Source organism: Neopsephotus bourkii, unplaced genomic scaffold (genome assembly GCF_033783945.1).
Source record: "Neopsephotus bourkii isolate Nb327-2 ecotype Australia unplaced genomic scaffold, CSIRO-AGI_Nbou_v1 NB_1638, whole genome shotgun sequence".
Classification (NCBI taxonomy): domain Eukaryota; kingdom Metazoa; phylum Chordata; class Aves; order Psittaciformes; family Psittacidae; genus Neopsephotus; species Neopsephotus bourkii.
In genome coordinates, this window is record NW_026902113.1 from 12,107,199 (window position 1) to 12,116,738 (window position 9,540).

Genomic DNA, 9,540 nt, shown 5'->3' on the forward strand with positions numbered 1-9,540 from the left:
TGGTTTTTAGCTTTTATCGGTTTAGGAAGTGAAGGAATATTTGTTACATGACATTTCTAAAGTGGCAAAATAAATTGTAAAAATACAAACAACAAACAGAATGCTGAATTAGTGTTTCAGCACTGTTTGTGACTACCCAGGGATGTGCATTCATTTGCTTTGATGTGGACTCTCTTTCAGAAAGGTAGGATTTAGGCCCCCCTCCTCATTGTAAGACTAAAGAGAACCACTGAAATTTAAAACCAAACAACAAAAGTATAATACCCACCCCCTCCCCAGCCAACACCACCTATGCCACTTTGTTCTGCAAGTCTTCCATGTGTTATGTCTATGTACTAGGAATTAATACCCTTTGTTACTTCACTGTGCTAACTTAGGCTTTTACTAGACAGTATTTAATGATAAAGTGAGTTAAATATTGTTTCCTATAAGCCTTCTCCCCCTCCCCCAACTTGGGATTTATTTATTTATTTTTTTAGCAGGGAAGGATTTTACATTTGGGGACTTTTGTGTCAGAGCTCCTGCATAATGGCAGGTGTGTGGAAGGTAGGGCCGTTCTTCTGGTAATTGATGAATTTAACTAGTTCCTGTGAAGTCTGTCATCCCTTTTGGTGCTAAGGCACAGCTTGCCTTCAGATTCATTGTACTGGCTTGCTTTGGTCTCCTTAGAACTGAAGAACTTCAAAGGTAGATTTATTGTTTTTCTTCTGTCTGCTTTTGTCACCCAAATCCACAGCCCTAGTGGCTTGTCAGAGCGTCAGTGTCTTGACTGTCAAAGATCCTGGAAAACCATTGGATTAAACCAGTGGTAGTGGAAATGAGTGCTTACAGTTGTTATAAAGAAGAACACAATAATGGTAGAGGGGTCATAATTGCCATATGTACAAGTTCCCTGCTCTTTCGGGAGCCTAGTCCTATCCATCTTTAAATGCTGAACAACCAACCATTTGCCTACTACAAGTAGAATGTGTGATGAAGCAAAAGTGTGAATTCAAAAGATGAAATAACCTGCCCCAAAAACCAACCAACCAACAAAAAAAAAAAAAACCCTAAAAACTAATGTGGGAGAAAAGGAATATTTCACTAATGTGAAATACAGTTGGAATGCACATGGACAGTACTGGTGTGGAGGGTGGAGAGGCAGGAGCTGGATCGTAGGTTTGGCAGTTGGAGGAGGCAGAGGAGGGGCTCGGTGTTCAAAAGAGTTTGTTTAGGAGACTGAAGCTCCAACATCAATCTCTTTAAGTGTTCTATAAAACTTCCTGAGATTTTATATTTAATCGTGGGATGAGTCAAGAGCAGTCAGGGATGGAAACATGGGATAATGACCTGGGAATCACAGAGAGAGAAAACAGTTATAATTGCTCCTGAAAGCCAGCATTTCCCCTTGCTCATCCTACTTCTGACCTTTGTCTTCTGCAGCCTAGAACACACAAATTTAAACACAGGGACAACATTCAAATCTCTGCACGCATTTTTCCTTCCTACAGTAATTTTGTAATTGATTTTGCGTTAGTATCCAAAAGAGGCTTCCCAAGGAAGTGGTCCTGGTACAAAGCCTGTCAAGGGCTCAGAGTATATGGATGATGCTTTAGGTTATGTGGTTTAATTCTAGGTAGTACTGCTAGGTGCAGAGTGTTGGACTCTGATCCTTAGGGGGATCCCTTCCAACTTGAGAGATTCTATGATAGCAATCAGTAAATGTGATTTGGGGGACATCTTAGGCTAACTGCCTTGGATGCTGCTTCTGCTCTTTGGTGTAGCTGTAACATGTGCATAGAGGCAATGTGGGTCAGAACTGAGCTGGAGGAAGCAGAGTCCAGGAACCCCTTCCTTCATGCTGTGCACTGATAAATGGGGCTGATGGGAATGTATGAGCAGGTGGCTGTAAGAAACAAAAAGGCGTTTTCTGCCATTTTTTCCCCTTGTGCACCTACTGTGTATGTAACCCTTTTACCGGTAAAGCAGTGCCTTAGCCTGGTAAGCAAGGGACAGGCACACAGCCCAGCTATCGATCTACCTGGAGCAGTGCTCATGTGCTTTGCAGATCAAGTAGGAGAGGCAGTGCAGATAGACTGTTCAACACTCAATAGCACAGGAGCAACCTCTAGATGATCTACTTAAGCTGATTTCATCTTTTGAGACCTGCTTAGAATCTGAGTTGCACACAGGGAGGATTACCCTTGCTTTCATCCAGTGTTACCTCCTACTAGTTCCAAATGAAACTTCAAGCTGCTCCCACCTGCGCGGGACTTAAGCACTGCGCAAGTCTAAGAGGTTGCAGAGGAGTCAGCTTCACACTAGCACAGAAAGCCAGAGGTGAAACCAGTTTAAAAAATACCAGGAAACTAAAGGCAGCAAATACTTCAGTTAAAACTTTCTGTGCTCTGCAGAGGTCAGCTGTGCAAAGGGCAAGTGCTACACAAGACTTTATTCCCCATTTCCAAGTGTTAACTCCCTTGAGAAACGCTTTTAAAATCATATTATTTTTAGCCATCCATGGTAAACAACTCTGCTTGAGCATTAATCATAACAAACATATCGTGTGATGGGAAGACTGATTTTGTAAAATGTATTTTGTTAAATCCCTATGAGCAAAGCTGACATGTGCAATGTCCCTTCTCTACCAATGAAGTGCCCTGATTTTTGCAAGGTACAAGGTAAGGTAGGTAAGAGTTCATTATCACAAATTTACCTTCCAGTATAGGGAAATTCAAGATTATTACAGTTCATTGACATAAAATAATAGCTGTAATTTGTCTCGCTGGGAAGTGCTGTGGTATGCTTGAGCAGCCTTTAATCCTTCTGGCTTAACATTTTTTACCTGCACTAACAATTAATGCTCTATTAATTTGTTGCATTGGATTTTAATCAGTGACCCAAACCAAGTCCCGGAGTTACATTCTACTACACAAAAGTTGTCCTAACATAACAGTGAAATGCACTTCTAGTTCTTTAAGGCCAAAATACTTCCCTTCATCTTTGTATTTCATAAGGAGGGAAGGCATATAAATACAAAAGCATACAAATGAATTAACCTGTGTTGTTGGATGTGCCCTGCGGGCTAATCAATAGTACATCATGCAAGTTGCATGTCGGCAGTTAGCTGCACATCACAAATGACCGGGATTAAAAGAGTTTGCCATTAACTTCAGTACATTAGGGAACTGACTCAGAATTTTCTCTGTCATCAAAAACTGAAATAATTTTCTGTCCAAATCAACAAGGACAACGGGGGCCTAACCCAGAATTTGTTTTTTTCAAAGCAGTGGATGCTTTGCTTATCTGAAAAATGAGCCTACGAGCAGTTAAACCTTTCTTTAGCAGATTTTCTTCTACAGTTGTGTACAGTGTGTGTGCTGAACTTCTGGAAGAAATTGTATGGTCCCAGCAATCCTGGAGCTAGTAAATACTGTGGTATTTCAGTGGGGATGGGTTTGGCATCTCTTAAATAGCAGTGAAACATTAGATAATACAAGCAGAAGGAGCCTGAAGCATGTAACTTCACCACTGATAAAACTGGTCCATCTGTGTTTCTCCTTGCAGATAGAGTGCCCATCATCACTTCTGTCCTGGCATCTTCTTGGAGCTGATCCTCAGCTGTGTCCCAGGACATGGAGTAGGTGTTGGTCTTCCACTATAGAGCCTGTCTTAGGAACAGACACTATGAGATGTCATCTGAAGTGCTGGGCAACAGTGAAGGTTGCTGTTCTCTGCTTCCCTGCAGTAATGCAGTGCTGGAAGCATCCCCGCTGCCACACCACAGAGCTCTGTCAGTGTCAGTGGCTCTGTTTTGCTGTGCCAGGGGAAATCTCTGCTTCTGATACAATGTGGTACTTTATCACGAATGTATCCCTGATAGTCCTGTAGGGGCTTTCAGCTCTTAACCAAAATTATGAGGTCTTAGTCCCGTGGAAGTCCTAAAGTTACTTTTAGCTCTTTCTCCGGGTCCATCTCACAGAAGTTAATATTATTATTTTCCTATATAGACTTCTCAGTGTTATTCCCAGAGTAAAATTGTGCCATGATAACTGCTGGAATGCAGTCTTCTAGCTTCGCATGTGAATTACGGCATTATGAATGCCCTCTGCTCAGAGTCCCTTTGAACCATGTCTGTGCAGTCCTTGAGATTTCTCCTCCTCTTCAAGCCTCACTTCTCTCTGGTTTGCAAAGGAAGCTGAAACACCTGAAATTGATTTCCAAGAAGAAGGGTGGTTGGAAACAGCAGGAGCGGGTTTGAGAGTGGCTGGGGACAGGTGGAGGAGGTCAGCTATCAGGAAGCACAAAGATAAGGTGGGGGGGCTTTAGACACTTGAAGAACAGCTGTGGGGAGATGTTTCTGTGCTTGGGAACCATTGCCTAGGCAGAGATCTACATATATTCCTTGCAGGAGGTGACCAAGGCTCATGCTTTTCTGAAGCCCTGGCAGTTCTCTCCTCCCTGAGCTCCAGGCTGCTGTATCTGACAAACCGCCCTGCTTTACAGCCACCAATGCCAAGTCCTCCTGCCTGGCACAGTCAATGCTTCCCAACTCAGAGATGCTGTCTTCTGTTCCATAGTGTTCTAGAGCTCCTTTTTGTTATTGAGAACACCCCAACTTCAGTTTCTGGAATCCTCCAACCAGTTTTAAATCTTCCCACTCTTAAACTTCCTCAGACCAACTTTTCTGCCTCTAGTCTGGCACTAAATTTGCCCCTTTTTACCCCTAGGCCCTGGCATGTACCTGCTCTCGTTCCAGTCTGGCTGTGGCTGGCAAGCCTTGCCCAGGAAAACAGTTCTTTGGTAACCTTTCCTGTGAAGGGCAAGGTCTGCCTCCTGCCTCCGCTGCTGTGGTCTAGGGAAGAGACCGCTGGAGCTCATCCCTGTCCAGCCCTCTGCTCCAAGCAGGTCCAGCCACATCAGGTTGCTCAGCCCTCACTAGCTGAGGTTTCAGTATCAGTAAGGACACAGAATGCACAACCCCTCTGGGCAGTCTGTTTCACTCACCTCACATGGAAAACACTTCCCCAACCTTTTAATTTCCTTTACGTATTTGAACCTTCCTTTACACATCTGAGCTCAGTCAGGGGATCCCCCTCAGCTTATGTTTCCCTTCTGCCACATCCACTCAACTTTCCACAGGTGAAATGGAGCATTCCTGTGCATGGAAGAGGATGTGCTCCAACACGAAGTAGATCAGCAGGCTGCAGCAGAAGACATTTCCAATTGTAAGTTCCAGCGGTGTGCAGATGTACCTGAGTATAGGGGTGAAGGGAAAGTGCTGGTGGAAGAAAGGAAAGCTGTTGGCCTTTATGAGTAGAAAGCTTGCATTTTACTAGCCAGACTGGTTTTGTAGAAAGCACCTTTTCTGTTCCAGTTGGCATAAAGACTCTGTGGCAGCTCTGGCATGGCTTACTGCTCACGTGCCTTTCTTGATTATTTTTAACCTCTTTTCAAGCCACTCCATACACAGAGCAGAGACTGGGTATGGGGCAATTGAAGACTGAGGGATGGAGACCTGCTGTCCTGCTCCCTCTCTTGGCTGACCCACTGTTTTCTCAAATCATAGAATCATAGAATAGTTAGGGTTGGAAAGGACCTTAAGATCATCAAGTTCCAATACTTTTTCTTGGTTTTGCCTGGGAAAATTTACTTTGCTGTATTAAATGCGGTGCTTTTAGTTGGAAGTTTGTGCCAGCTTGTGAATAGCACAGTTCAGCTAAATGCTGTCAGTGTGGGCTTTCACTGCAAGCAAGCTGGTGTTCTTTTTTAAACTTGCAATAGTATGTTCATGTAAAATGATTTCTTGTGCCAAATTATGAAGGTGACACTTAGCACAGTCCTGGTCACAATGAGCTCTGAAAGGCATGCTAGTAAAGCACACATTTTGATAAATCCATGGAGTATTTCCCATGCCTTTTCCCACTAGGAATCCTTCTGCAAAATGTTGTTTTCAGTCTTGAGTGAGAAGGAAGGAAAAGAAATCAGGAGCTCCATCAAAGAGATGAAAGAAAGAAGTCAGAATGACAAAGCAGACAAGGACAGATCCTGGGGGAAGACAGGTATACTCATTAATTGTATTTACATTTCAAAGATAAGTTAACTGCGGTGTTCTCAATCATACCCTACACTTGGGTTCCTTGCCACACACTGTGAATAATAAATACACTTTGAAGGATAGAATAAGTGACCCAATAGAGGCTCCTTCCACTTTTAATTTCATGGGTGATCTTAATTTCAGAGGTCAGTACAAATGCCTGTGGTAAGTGACAATTTTAGGCCAGTAATTACTAATTAAGACAGAAGGCAAGATGCTGGCTAAGGCACTTTCAAAGAGATCACAGATAACCTTGCAGGAGCTGATTAACTCAAACAGAACCTCCCTGGGTGATAGCTACCAAATGATACTTGGAACAATTTTTAAAATTAAAAAGGACGAGGGAAAAGGATTTATGAAACTCTGGGCTGAGTTTTCTCTGGAGGAAGGATTTTGATAATGAGTGGGATTAGCTGTTTGCAATTAGCAGACAATTAGAACAAAGACATTTACCTGGTGGGTGAAAATCTTCTATGATAAACTCACACTCATCAAACCTGCTCACACCAGGGAAGGATAAACAGTGCTGTGCTCACAGTGTCTTAGGTTTGGTGATAGGAGAAGCGCTGGCTGCTGCAATCATGTCAACTTCATGTGAACTGCGTGGGACTTGATGAGACAGTGCCTCCATGTGGCAAGCACACAACAAAGGACCCCAAGCTGTACTCGTGGATCCTGGGATGGCTGAGGATGGTTTCCCAGGGGTCCACAAAAGAACTTAGGATCAGCACAGCAACTGCCTGTGGAGAAAATGGAGAAATCTCTGACACTGGGGAATTTCTAGGGACCTGCAAATGAAGACACTGGCTTTATTAATATTAGTATCTGTAAAGGTGACCGTCATCAGTAGATGAGAGATAGTGTTGGATACTGGAAGCTTTTCTGCAAGTCCCTTGGACAGGTGAGGCCTCAAATCACCATCAGTTCAGACTGTAAGGAAGAGCTGAGATAGGCTGCTGCCTTTTGTCTTTCTTTCTCCAAGCTTAACAAGGAAGCTTTCTGCATGGCTCCTACCAGATAGGGATATGTAGCAGCACTGATTGGCTGAAAGTGGGGGAGTAGGGGATGAATCTGTCTGATTTTACTATTGTTTGTGCTCCTTTTTTCTATCCTCAGAACTTAAAGATTCCTAGGTAGGATCCACCTCTCCTAACTGAAGCATACAAGAATCAGTGTTTAAAGTTGAGCTCCTCTCTAAACTGCTTCCACAAGCAATGGAAAGAGACGAGCAGATGCTGAACATAAATTCTCTAACCCCAACAGCTCCTCAAGGTGTATTTCATGGTTTATCCTCTGAAGGAGCTATTTCTTGCCCTTAACTCGGAAGGCAATATGGAGCACCAAGCTAAACTTGCATACAGATCTACATTCTAGATGCCTGAATAAAGGCAGAAAAGTTGTACCTTTCTGTTCTAAAATCCAGCCCAGAACAGCAAAGAGCACAAGAGGAAGGCAAATTAGGACCAAGTACTGCTCAGGAGTGGGGAGCATTTCCCTGCTGTATCCCTTGGTGCAAGGTAGTGCCTACCCCAAGGACTACAAATGCAGATTGTGATGTAGAAATGAAGGAATAATATCAGTCCTGGTTTTGCTACAGGCATCTTGATCAAATGGGAATTTCAAGTAGAACTTATGGCTTTGTAACATTTTTGACAAGCATAAATGTGAGGAGGTATTAATACATGATCCTTCCAACCAAATACATGTTTTTACTTTCTTTCCCTGCATAGTCAGGGCCCTGTTCTGGGGCAGCTTCATTTGCAACAGGCACCCTCCAGATGCAATCAGTATGAGTGGAAGTCATCCCGTATGGAAGCAGGTCTAACCTATGTTTTAGGCAGCGCTTGGCTACACAAGAAGTGGGCCTTTGCAGTTTGTTTCATTCAAAACAGGAACATTAACTCCTTGCTGAAGGGGAGGGTTGCTTTTAAAGCCCCTGACAGCTGTCCAGAAATTAGAATTCCTTCCAGTTAGGCTACTACTGTCCCTGTGACATGGATCTTGCCTCATGCAGAGCAGGCAGTTGGGGGCATCAGTACTAGGGGAAATCTAGTGGTCACTCATTTCACTCTAGGGAAGAACTGGCCAATGATGAACACTTTTCATTCAGGGAAGGCTGAAGCAAGCTAAAACCTTCCAACGGGACCAGCCAGGTTCAGTTAAAATACCTGTGTTTTTTTCCAGAAGAACTGAACACCAGGAGTTCTTGAGGGCAAGGACTGTCAGCCACAATTGAAGGCACTTTTCTAGTGCATTGTGTGGGCTAACAGCCTGTTGAATGGTAGGATCAGATGTGATGGAGAGGCTCAGGGAGGTTGTGCTGCTGCTGCTTAGCACAACCTGAAGTTGCGCTGAAAAACAGGGAGATACTGTCAAGTCCTCCTGGCAATGGAACAAGTGTACAAAATGAAAGGAAGAGTGTCATCAGAGCTGAACAGCAGCGACATTTTGTGACTGAAAATTATTTTACTCACTTGCACAATACTAACATTTAAGAGACAAAAATAAGCACTCTAGAGGCAGGCGTTACAGACGGAAGAGACTGATTATCCCCTCTGGCTTTTCCACCTGAGAATACAAGATGTACTATGATACCGCTGATGTGAACTCCATGGGAGGAAGTAAAGGAAATGTGATTACAGATATTATATCCAAATTGAATTAAAGGTGAATTAAAAAAAAAACAGATTACTGCATGTTTCCATGCTATGTTTGAAGCATCTGCTACTAACAGACATAAAAAGAACATGCAGGGGCTTATTTCTCAGAAAACAAGATTGATCCCTGACTTGCTGATTCACAAGTCCACAGAAAAAAAGGGCAGGAAGTAAAATTATGGATGAACCTCCACAGACAGAAAAGTCATCAGCAAAGCAGCCATGTTTGTGATCTTTGTGTTTCTTCTAAATATATACTCTACATTGCAAACTTAAGCAAAGTTGATTACTTTAGTTTCTCTATCAAAATCAGATAAGGAATCTGATCTTCTTTGCAAAAGGTGAATCTGAACTTAAAAGCATTACTATTTCATTATGATGTTAAAAAACATTTTCTTCGTTGACTAGTGGTCACTAAAATACTTTTCTGTTGTATGCTCATTCACTGTACAGGTTTAAATGAGTTCTTTAATCATTCAGACTTCTAGTCTTGCTGACAGGGAGAAAGCAATTCGTAAGCTGGTTTATCATATTTATATATGCTGTATCCCTAAGCATACATGTCAAACTCACTTTTAAAACTATGTTTTTGGGGGGTCAGGTAGTGGCATATAGGGAGGCAAATATCTTGGCTTTCTTGGCAGTGACTGCTACAAGGCAATGAAAATGATCTATAGACTATGACGGTGTTATGAGTTACTGCCTCTTCCATGAGGGCTCTGTACATCTAGTAATTCTCTTGATAAAGACTGTCTCGTATGACTGGAAGTATCATATAGGCTGGCAAAGTGGACTGTAATAAAATAG